Here is a 12,130-nt window from a genome sequence, read left to right as displayed (position 1 = left end):
AGAGGATGAGATGGCTGGATGGCATCACCGACTCCATGGGCATGAGTTTGAGTGAACTCCGGGAGTTGGTGATGGACAGGGAGGCCTGGCGTGCTGCGATTCATGGGGTCGCAAAGAATCTGACACGACTTAGTGACTGAACTGAACTGAATCTTTTCTCCTGAGCCACTGACTCCTTGAACCCAGGGTTTGTGTCATTCGCTTTTGTGTGAAGTTGAAACGTATTAAATGGCCGATGTCTGACCCTCTTTTGCTGCAGAAACAGCAGTTCCAAGTAAGCTAATCTACTGCCTCCTTACCCCTCAGCACAGCACCAGGCTCTCGGATGAACCCCTTACCCCTCAGCACAGCATCAGGCTCTCGGATGAACCCACTGAAGTGATTGCACATTGGCATCTGGTATTTACAAACAGGTCCATTTATTGTCTCACTCAAACATCCTTAAGTGTATTTACATTAATATGATGTGCCAGATAATTTATATTCACATTTTGTAAATACAGTCGAGGTGTGTGTATCATTGGACGATTATTGATATGTTTGTGCAGGGTGTAAACAGAGCTTCAGGATGAACCTCATGTTTCCTAGGAGCAGGAAAGCCTCTGGATGTGAGGAAAAAAGTCGGCAAACCTCTAATTCTTTCTGGTTTTTGATTTCTTTTTAAAATTCTCAGCTAAAGAGAGTGAGGAGGCTTGAACGAAGGCCAGTGTAATTTTTTCCACCCAAAGCGAGGCTCTGGCTGCCTTGCTGTGAGGCTGGATGCTGACAGCGGTGTTGGACGGACTGACTGTTCAGCAGATGCTTCATTAGGGACCGTGCATCTGTCTGGAGAGCTGACCACATTTCTTCATGAAGCATTAGTCCTTCTTTTTTTTCTTTGATACCGACAGCTATGATGTTAGCCCTGAGTTACTGATCTCTGACCTCAGATTTTCCACAGGCTCAGGTAAGAATTCTCTCTGTCAACACAAGCAAATAATTCAGGTGGTCCATATACAACTGGAAAAAAAAAAAAAAAAATCAAACCTGCAAACTTGAGAACCTAGATGAAACCTCTCCATTTCAAAGGATGAATGTGGTGAAAGATGAGATGGCCTGCTTTCTCAGGTCACCTCTGGGAGGAAAGCCTGAGAAACAGATACCCACACTTCCCAGGGATGAAGTGATGGGAGTTCGGGGCCTGTCTCTGAGACTTCCTACCTGCCAAGCCTGGGTGGAGTCTGTCGTTCCACAGGCCCTTGAAGGAGGTCAGCCTTCTGTAGCATGCAAGAGGAGGGTCAGTGTTTAGGACTAGATGATAATTTAGCTATGAACAGGCATCACATAAGTTTCTTTCTTTCTTTTCTTTCTTTTTGCTACAATGTGTGGTGTGTGGGATCTTAGTTCCCTGACCAGGGATTGAACCCAGGCCCTCTGCATTGGAAGTACAGAGTCCTAACCACTGAACCACCAGTAAAGTCCCAGTGGGACTCAGGTCCAGTTGCCCCCAGTGGCAACTGGCTTAATAATGCCTCCTTCAAGGATGCCCTCCCTTCCCTATTTGCTTCTCAATTTCCTTTCCTTGTTTACCTTCTCTTCCCAAATCAAATACTTTCACTCAAATCTTTGTCTCTTCATCTGCTTTCGGAGCCCCAACTAAAATTGCTGGGTAAAGAAAAAAACCAACAGATTTCTTTACTACAGAACTTTTCAGAGTCTTTAACATGCTAATGTACTTTGTAACTATCCAAGAAAGAGATTCAGTCTGCAGAATTTCCCAAATATTGACTACGAAACCATATTCCCTGCCCCCCTCTCACAGATATCTCTTGAGAGCAGTATCTCCAGCAAAATATTTTGGAAGACATTCTCTTCACTTTGCTGATGAGAATGTCATCGGTCTCTATATTTTACCGAGAAGAGGACTCTCCCAGCAAAGTCCAGGGTTCATCTAATGTGTCACAGTCAACAATGGCAGAATTATACCTGGACTCTAGACTTCATTTTCTCTCTTCACTACACAAGCTTGCGTCTGTGCACCATTCGAGACCAGCATAGCATCAGAATTCTGAGGTCAGACCTTGGACTTGGGAGTTAGGTCTCAGGGTTCCATCACCAGCCAGCTATGCCTATTAACTGATCTAAGCCATCTTCTTTGTCATTCACAATAATCCTTTGTCTTTCCTGCTTCACACATGAAACTGGGGGATTAAATTGGCTAACCTTCTTTTTTTCCCTGTGGTAAAATTTAAAGAACAGAAAACTCACCTTTTTAACAATTTTTAGTTCCAGTGGCGTTAAGTATATTCTACAACTGCTATTATCATCCATCTCCAGAACTCTACCATCTTCCCAAAGTGAAGCTCTATGCCCACTGACCTCTAACTTCCATCGCCCACTGCTGTAGCCCCTGGCAACTACCACCATACTTTCTGTCTATGCATTTGACTACTCTATGTACCTCATACAATTGGAGTCATGCAGTTTATGTCTTTTTGTGACTGGTGTATTTCACTTAGTGTAATGTTCTGACGGTTTATCCATGTCGTAGCATATTGCAGAACTTCCTAGCTTTGAAAAGCTGAGCAGTACTCCACTGTAAGTACGTACTGTCTTTCATCAGATTTGGGCAGTTCTCAGTCATTATTTCTTCCCATATTTTTCTCTGCCCCTTTCTCTTTTCTTCCTTCAGGAACTCCCACAGTGCGTATATTGATCTGGTTGCTGACATTCCACAGGTTCCTTAGGCTCTGTTCACTTTTTATGTTCCTCAGTTTCGCATCCTCTCTTTAAGTTTGCTGCTTCCTTCTTCTGCCTGTTTAAACCCGCCTTTGAATTACCTCTGCGTGAGTGAAAGACAGTCATGTCCAACTCTTTACGATCCCATGGACTGTGGCCCTTCAGCTTCCTCTGTCCATGGAATTCTCCAGGCAAGAATAGCCATTCCCAGGTAGCCTTTCCCTTCTCCAGGGGATCTTCCCAACCCAGGGATCAAACCCAGGTCTCCTGCATTGTAGTCAGATTGTTTACCATCTGAGCCACCAGATAAGCCCCCAGGTGATTTTTTCAATTTTTGTATTATTCAGCTTTGGGATTTCTTTTTGGTTTCTTTTTAGGTTTACTATTTATTTTTTGATATTTCCATTTTATTCTTACATCATTTTCTGAACTTTGAGCATTTTTAAGGTAATTGTTTTAGTTGATTAGTTATCAGGTCTGTCTCAAGAACAATTTCTGTTGATTTTTTTACCTCTTTGAATGGACCATGTATTTGTGTTTCTTTGCATGCATTGTGGGTTTTTTTTTTTTTTAAACTGGACATTTGAATCTAATAATGAGGTAATTCTAGAAGTCAAATTCTCCCCTTTCTCCAGGCTTTGTTATTGCTTTTTATTATTGCAGGTTGTCTCTGTGGGGAGAAGCAGCCTGAGGTGTAAACTAAAAACCTTCTTAGGTCTTTTCTGAGCCTTTTACTGGGTATGTGGAGTTTACATTCTAATTTTCCTCATATATGCAGTTGTTTTTGAACATCCTACTCTTTAATGGCTGGCTCCCAAACACGAAAAAAGAGAGAAATGAAGGACATGGGGAAAGAGCCTTGGCCCTTTAAATTCCCTGGTTACTTTAACTGGAGAGGGAGGGGCTTGCAACAGTGGGGGTGGGGAGGTACAACTATGGCTGCCTGTCTCTTACCTGCACCTCTGTGATCAGAAGCAGCAGTCAGTGACCAGAGCACAGAGCACTGATATTCGGAGGACAGGCTCCTTTTTGCCCACCCTGGCTCTAGGAAGTTGTGTCCAAGCTCTGCCAGGAACACATGCACAGCTGCCTGCCTCATGGCTGGGGTTGGCGGATAGGTAGCTGCTACTGCTGCTGAAAACTGAAATTGACTGCAATTAACTGCAATTTACCACCCAAGTCTGCCCCCAGAATTTGCAAGCCTTCAATAGACTCCAGAGCTCCAAATTAGTTATATCAGATAGATTCTGCCAGTGCTGTTGTTGTCTAGGTGAAGAGAAATATTCCTGGTGCTTCTTTTTTTTTTTAATTTGATTAAAAAAAATTGAAATATAGTTAATTTACAACGTTGCGTTAGTTTCAAGTGTACAGCAAGATGATTCAGATATCTATCGATCTATATAAAAGAATCTAAAAAAGAATCTGTATGTTCTTTTTTCAGATTATTTTCTCCTGATGCCTCTTTGTCATCATTCAGTCGCTAAGTTGTGCCCCACTCTGTGACCTCATGCACTGCAGCACGCCAGGCTTCCTTATTCTTCACTATCTCCCGGAGTTTGTTCAAACTCATGTCCATTGAGTCAGTGATGTCATCCAACCATCTCATCCTTTGCCACCCTCTCCTGCTCTCAATCTTTTCCAGCATCAGGGTCTTTTCCAATGAGTTAGTTCTTCATATCAGGTGCCTCTTATCTCTCCATTTCCCCCAAATCCTCTATGTTTAATTTTTTGAGAAACTACAGAATGTTTTTCATAGAAGCCATACCATTTTAAATTCCTGACAGCAAAGTGCAAGAGTTCCAGTTTCTCCACATCCTTCCAAGTATTTGTTATTTTCTGTTTTTTTTTTTTTTTTAAAATAACATACCCTCTAACATATATGAAATGGTGTCTCACTGTGGTTTGATTTGCATTTTCCTAACGATTGGTGATAACTGTTCAAGTTTTAACCCATTGAAAAATTTTTGTTGTTACTGCTGTTGAGCTGTAGGAGTTATTTACATACGCTGGGTAGTAACCTGACTTATCTTTCTTAAAGGTTCCTCTCTGTTTTAACCTTCAGGCATTTTAAAATCACACCTACTCTTAATTCAATAAACCTTATGCTCAATCATATTGGAGAAGGAAATGGCAACCCACTCCAGTGTTCTTGCCTGGAGAATCCCAGGGACGGCAGAACCTGGTGGGTTGCCGTCTCTGGGGTCGCACAGAGTCGGACACGACTGAAGCGACATAGCAGCAGTAGCAGTGTGCTCAATCACAGATACCCGAGAACCTGGCTACTCAAAATGTGGTCCTGGACTGGCGGCATTGGCATCCCCAGGAAACCTGGTTTTGGGAGGGTAACAGGCAGAAAGGCCAGGGGTCTCCAAACAGAGGAAATAGCCTGCAAGCGTCAGACATTTTTCTCTCTCTTAAGCGGCAGGAGGAAACAAGCTAGTGATATTTTTTTCCTTCTCTATACAAATTTAAAAAGAGGTTTCTCTTAAAATACTGTGTTGCCATAATGACACCTGGTTTCACCTGAAGTTAACTATTCTCAAACCTAGAGATAACCAATGCATTTCTCTCATGGAAATGTTTGTCTTAAGCTATGCTAATGTGCTATGCATTTACCCCAGACTCTGTCTTCAAGTCGGTTCCGCCTCTTGGCTCAGAACCTACTTGACAAACCAGCATGTTATACTCAGATATTGTTCCCCTAATCTATGTAAATAAAACTATTTATATGGTGATCTGCCCTTCTTCAAGATTCAAGTTAATCATTTTATGGCCCAGGATAAACCATTTGATGCCAAGATTATCCCAAAATGCATGAGGGAAAATGCAAGATTATCCCAAAATGGGTGAGGGGCCTGGTGCCATTCTGAGTTTTAAGACATTCCTTTCTTTTATTAACAGACTGCTAGTGACTATATAACATCCAGCTGAAGACTTGCAGGGGGGTACTCTTTCTGCTCCCTTCTGATGCCCATGTCGGAAGCTTTCTCTATCTCCTTTATACTTTAATAAAGCTTTATTACACAAAGCTCGGAGCGATCAAGCCTCGTCTCTGGCCCCAGATTGAATTCTTCTCATCCGGGGGCCAAGAATCCCAGCGTCTTTGTGTGATTCAACAACAACCTTTCAGTTTCTTTCTGACCTCACAGTCTGGCTTGTGGGATCTTAGCTCCCTGACCAGGGACCGAGCCCAGGCCCTCAGCAGTGAGAGTGCAGAGTCCAACTATTGGACTGCTAGGGAATTCCCTGGGAACAGCTACAAAGGCAAAATCCTGGGTCTTGCTCCACATCTGAGTTGGAATCTGCATGTGAACAAGGTCCCTGGGTGATTTATACATTAAATCTTGAGGAATACTGCTCCAGAACACAATGTGGCTGTGTAAGGTGGAAGATGAACCAGGCATTCGTATGTTTCCGTTTTTGATTCCAGAATGACCTCATGCCAGCATTCTTGCTCTTTCTGCTATTAAAAAGCAAGACTAAGCCATGCATTTCTGATAGCAAGGTCACGAGTATGTGACCCTTCTTAACCGTGACACATGGAGATGAATGTTTTTCTCCAGGGTTGAATCAGATCAATCCATATTCTACATCTTTTTCTATATATTCCCTTTCTTTCCCCTTCTCCCTGCTCCAAAAATAAATGTAGCCAGTGGCTGTACCTTCTGTTTCTTTCCAGAAAAAAAATAAAGGAACAGATTCCCACATTGGTTTTCAAAGGCCCATCTGACATCATGTTTTATTTCCTAGCTGCTCCTTGTAAATTGCTTGTAGGCAATTCTCTTCTTAACCTCTAACTGGGGCTCTGTGTGGCAGAGGTGGTTGTTATCTCAGCCAGCCATCAATCCATCCCCTCTCCCAGGGGACTGTATGCCTTTAATGAGAGCACTCCCTAAGCGTCCACTTCTGAGCTGCTAGGGAGGGTGCAGTTGCTAAGGGCGAGACCTTTGGTACAATGAACCTTTGAGTCAATGAGACTCTTTTCTGACACCTGAATCCTACACATTTCATCTGACACATTTCAGTAGCCTTGAAAGATATCTTTGGCTCAGGTAGATTTCTGGGAAATGACAATAATGAACATGGTACCCATCTTAATAGACACATTCACCTTGAACATGGGCGGGCAGCCTTCTGTGTTCCCTCATGGTGAATCTTGCTTTTAATGGCTTACTAAACTTCCACTTTTTCCATCTAAGTTGCTTTTTTCAAGTGATGTGAGCTTTGTCTTTCTTTTTGCAGATTTCCCTGGTGGCTCAGTTGGTAAAGTCTGCCTGCAATGCAGGAGACCTGGGTTCAATCCTGGAAGATCCCCTGGAGAAGGACATGCATGGCAACCCACTCCAGTATTCTTGCCTGGAGAATCCCATGGACAGAGGAGCCTGGCGGGCTACAGTCCATGGGGTCACTAGAGTTGGACATGACTGAGCGACCAGACCTACCTATCACATGGAGCACACAGGTAGAAGGGACTTGAACACAGGCTCAGCAGCTGTGGCCCACGGGCGTGGTTGCCCCAGGGCATGTGGGATCTTCCCAACCAGAGATCAAACCCATGTCCCCTGCATTGGCAGGTGGATTCTTATCACTCAACTACCAGGGAAGTTCGAGGTTATTTTTCAGTCTCTTATAGTTTCGTTGTACTTTGTTGCTTGAGGAGATGTTTGTCTAGGTGCAGGCACTGCAGCAAAGGGTCCCAGGTCCCAACCCATCTCAGAAGGATGTGGGAGGGAGGCATTTCAATCTAAACTGATACTTGCTGCTACTGCTGCTAGGTCGCTTCAGTCGTGTCCGACTCTGTGTGACCCCATAGACGGCAGCCCACCAGGCTCCTCTGTCCCTGGGATTCTCCAGGCAAGAACACTGGAGTGGGCTGCCATTTCCTTCTCCAATGCATGAAAGTGGAAAGTGGAAAGTGAAAGTGAAGTCACCCAGTCGTGTCCGACTCTTAGCGACCCCATGGACTGCAGCCTACCAGGCTCCCCCATCCATGGGATTTTCCAGGCAAGAGTACTGGAGTAGGGTGCCATCGCCTTCTCCGAAACTGATACTTATTGTTATGCAAAAACCTCAGCCTGTTCCCATGTGACACCTCTCCTGACGTGGCTGTAGGCAGGGGTTTCTTGGGGGAATGACGGACGGTGTAGGCAGCAGATGCTGTGTTTTACAGGCCAGCATCCATTCTCCTCCCTTTGATTAGTCTAAACCCATCACAGTGACCCCATTCCCCCACTAGTGATTGGCTCTGGCGCATGAGGAAACGAGGCCTGCGGGGACGTCTGGGGTAATGTGGGGGCGGGAACATTCTGGCAGAGGCTTCCCTGTTCTCTGGAAAGATGGGATTTCTCCTTGTTCTACAGAAAGACGGCTCCACTTTTTCCCCTTGAACCCATCACGTCTGGAGAAGATGCCGGGAAGTCCTGTCGAAGCCTGAGGAGGAGGCGGCCCAAGGACAGCAGAGCAGAGGGATGGGCCTTGACGTTGCGGAGCTGCTACTTCAGCAAACCGAGACCCTGACCTGTGTTCTCTCTGTTTTGTGAGACAGTAAATATCCCCATTGCCTAAGTCAGCTTCTGTCAGGAGTTTTGTTTCCTGTAGCCAAGAGCATTTTGATGAATACAAAGGAAAAATATGGACAGTGTTCCAGTATTTCAGTGTTTGGGTGGGTTTTTTCTTTTTTTTTTTAGTTTGCAATGTTTTAAGTTCAAGGCATGAAACAGATGCATATTCCAAGGTGTACAGAGACATCCCAGTGCAGAACATAAATTAAATATAACTTTTAATCTGCATTCATTGGAAGGACTGATGCTGAAGCTGAAGCTTGAATACTCTGGCCACCTGATGGGAAGAGCTGGCTCATTTGAAAAGACCCTGATGCTCGGAAAGATGGAGGGCAGGAGGAGAAGGGGATGACAGAGGATGAGATGGTTGGATGGCATCACTGTCTCAGTAGACATGAATTTGAGCAGACTCTGGGAAATGGTGAAGGACAGGGAAGCCTGGGGTGCCACAGTCCATGGGGCCACAAAGAGGCTGAGCGACTGAGCAACAACATTTAAACTACCAATGCCAGGACTTTTCTGCGCTGACACAGATAATCGAGAGCTGGCTATTTTATTTTCACTGAAGTATGCACCTTTTAGGATGTAGAGGGGTCCCTCTGGGTCCAGGCTCTCCTGTCCCAGTCTTTCCCTTTGAACCTGACTGTGGGCCCTCCCAGGCACGGCTCTAACCAGACCTAAGGATCACAATATTCACAGTGTATGTTTCAATTCCATTAGTTTGGGGGCAGAATAAGATTGATTTATAAAAGGAAGTTTTAAAATTACATTTAAATTTTAAATTACATTTAAGCTAACATTTAAAATTAAAAGTTAGTTATTTTCTGAAGAGTTGGTTCGTACATATGGTACACAATTCAAAGGCGGAGAAAAAAGTCTCCCCCTCACCCCAGGCTCCATCTCCCCAGTTCCCCTTTCATCAGCAATCACTGTTACCGTTTATGAGAGGAAACCTGTCTCCCTAATCCTCTCAGGTCTCAGTTCAGCTCAGGACAGGAGCCCTGCTGATACAAAGGGTATTCTGGAAAGTTGGATAGAAACCTAGACTCACCTAGATTGTGCTCTGGTCCTGATCTTGCGAGAACAGCTGGGCCTCTGACCTTGGTTATGTCATCGGGGCTTCTTTTATAGAATGGGGGTAATCATGCTGATTCTTTTCTTCTGATGAGCTTAATTAAACTTCAGCCCAGATATAATAGTCAAAGTTCTCTGGAAAGATAAAAAGGCAACAACAGTGGAATGCAGACAAATGAAAGTAATTTAACCCCTTGGGGGATACACAGTTTTCTCTCACCTATTAAAAATTCTGCTTAACGCTTCCATAATTTCTGCATGAAACAAACTATAAATGTAAAGGAACTCCTCTGGTGCTCCAGTGGCTGGGACTCTGAGCTCCCAATGCAGGAGGCCTGGGGTTTGATATCTGGTCAGAGAACTAGATCCCACAGGCAACTAGAAGATCTGCATGCTGCAGCTAGGACCTGGTGCAGCCAAATAAATAAGTATAAATATGAAAAAAAAAATTTGAATGTAATATAATGTAAAAGTAAAGGATGATGAAACCTATCATCAGCAGGTTCTAACTAGATGGCGTCCGTCAGTCCTTTGGACCCCTCTGAGATACAGGAACCTTTAGGACTTGGGTAGGTTTTCATCGTTTTTGTCTTTTTTTTGCGGTCTAGGCATTGAGTACTTTGTGCTGGCACCTCACTGCAGGGAGAAAGGATGTTAGCGCAGGGCAGGGTTTATGCAGTTTCTGGGAGGTGGCCGTGCCCTGGAGCAGCATGGTGGGTGGCGGGTTCCTCCAGTGTGGGTCCGAGTCTTGAGAGTCCCCTCCGCGTGTGTGTACAGTGCTGTCTGTGCCTGGCGATGAGCAGGTGACCTCGGGGACAGGGCGGTGGCCCCAGGACTCCACATGCGGGTCTTAATCGGGGAACCGTTGCTTGAGAGGAATTACAACCGGCTTCCCTGGTGTCTCGGACGGTAAAGAATCTGTCCGCAATGCGGGAGACCCCGGTTCGATTCCTGGGTCAAGAAGATCCCCTGGAGGAGGGATAGGCTACCTACTCCAGTATTGGGCCTGGGAAATCCCATGGGCAGAGGAGCCAGGCGGGCCACAGTCCTTGGGGTTGCAAAGAGTCGGATACGACTGAGCGACTAACACTTTTCTGTTGAAAAGTGCAGGCGTTGAGCTGCAGGGAGGGCTGAAGAGGGGGTCACCCGGGGCTCCAGGGCTTTGCCGGGTGGGGGAAATGCGGGTTGACGTGTAGGGAAAAAGCCAGCATTGTGAGGAGCCGGCCCGGCGGCTGCTGCGGGAGGCCCACGGCTGGAATGTGGGCCGCTCGGAGAGGTGCGCTGTGTTTACCCTGGCAGCCGCCTGGCAGAGCTGTGCTGAGCCCGGGCCTTGGGACTTCCCGGTATGAAAGGATGCTTCACCCCTGCGCAGGGTTCCTCATCGACCTCCGGGCCTCTGAGGTTCATCTGTTTAGACTTGGGGCCCGACGGAGACACTGTGTCTTTGTGGACGGCTGCCGTGGCCGAGAGAGGCTGATTCTTTTCAATTTCATTTTATTTTTCTGAAATCTCTGGCTACTGCCCCAGGATTGGGCCAAGGTTTTGTGGTCGCCATGGCAACGGCGCCTTCTCCTACCTGAGAAGGATTCCTTTTTCTCAGGAGGCCTGCGGTGCCTGCAATCCCCACCCCCAGCCCAGGTCGCTGTGGTTGCAGGCGGTCATTTCTGGAACGTTGCGGGTGGGGTGTGCCGCGGTGCCGGTGGACAGTGTCCTTCCTGTCGCTGCTCGCTGTCCCCTGCCCAGGTCCAAGCTGAACGCAGTCTTTGTGAATTTTGCAAAATGAGACTCTGGCAGTTTACCTCCCTGCTTTTTACATCTGTCCTTTTCCAGTTTAAGTCAGTAAACTCTGAAGCAGCGTGGCACAGGGCTTAGTGTATGTGCCACCCAAGGGGGCGCTGGCATAGCGGTTAGGCTCAGGCTTCCAGAGTCAGGGTTTTGTGCTTGGATTGCAGCTTCAACGTTTTCACTAAGTAGATGCCCTCAAGTAAGGTTCTGAAAAGACCCTGATGCGGGGAAAGTTTGAGGGCAGGAGAAGGAGGTGACAGAGGATGAGATGGTTGGATGGCATCATCATCTCAATGGACATGAGTTTGAGCAAAGTCCGGAGGATAGTGAAGGACAGGGAAGCCTGGCGTGCTGCAGTCCATGGGGTTGCCAAGAGTCGGACAGGACTGAGCGAGTGACCAACAACAAAATGTTCTGAGTCCTCTGTTTTCTTACCTCTAAAATGGGGATAATAATTGTACTTTCCTCACAGGGCTTCAGCGAAGATCAATTGGGATTGTGTGTGCAAAGGTTTTGGCACAGTGTCTGGACTGCAGTAAGAAATAAGCTCTCCATTGTTATTATTATGTGTTAGAAGCTGTGCTAGGTCTTTCAGGCTGAAACAACACAAAGGCAGCCGGTAGAAACAGGTACCTTCGGCCACACGCCTTGCCTGACCGAGTCTCGGGGCGGCCATACACATACATACCTGGATCCATCCACACTTGCCTTGGTTTCTAACCCGTTTCTAGTAGCTGGATCATCAGTTGCTCTTCCTCTGTTTATTGATGGAAAAAAAAAAGTTGAGAGTTATGTTTTATTCGGTGGACAACTCTGAGGACTTAAGCCTGGGACGTGGCATCTCAGATAACACTGAGAATCTCTTCCAAGAGGAAGAGGGGCGGGAGGGGGGTGGTGACGGGAAGCCAGGATATATAGGCCTTTTTGCAAAAACACCAAGCGGTCAGAACATCAAAAGATTGCTTTTAATTAAAGAAAACCAGATATCTCAA

The 12,130-nt window shown here is 46.0% G+C and overlaps 1 non-coding gene across 1 annotated transcript; it reads right to left on the bottom strand.

The window, feature by feature from the left end:
- Window positions 1-1,383: 1,383 nt before the first annotated feature.
- On the bottom strand, window positions 1,384-1,456 carry TRNAG-UCC (transfer RNA glycine (anticodon UCC)). The gene has a single exon. It is a non-coding gene; the product is annotated as a tRNA-Gly (tRNA).
- Between the last annotated feature and the right edge of the window lie 10,674 nt (window positions 1,457-12,130).

The sequence above is a fragment of the Bos indicus genome, chromosome 12 (assembly GCF_029378745.1).
Source record: "Bos indicus isolate NIAB-ARS_2022 breed Sahiwal x Tharparkar chromosome 12, NIAB-ARS_B.indTharparkar_mat_pri_1.0, whole genome shotgun sequence".
Lineage (NCBI taxonomy): Eukaryota > Metazoa > Chordata > Mammalia > Artiodactyla > Bovidae > Bos > Bos indicus.
The sequence above is the reverse complement of the archived record's forward strand: the minus strand, read 5'-3'. Positions and strand labels throughout refer to the sequence as shown.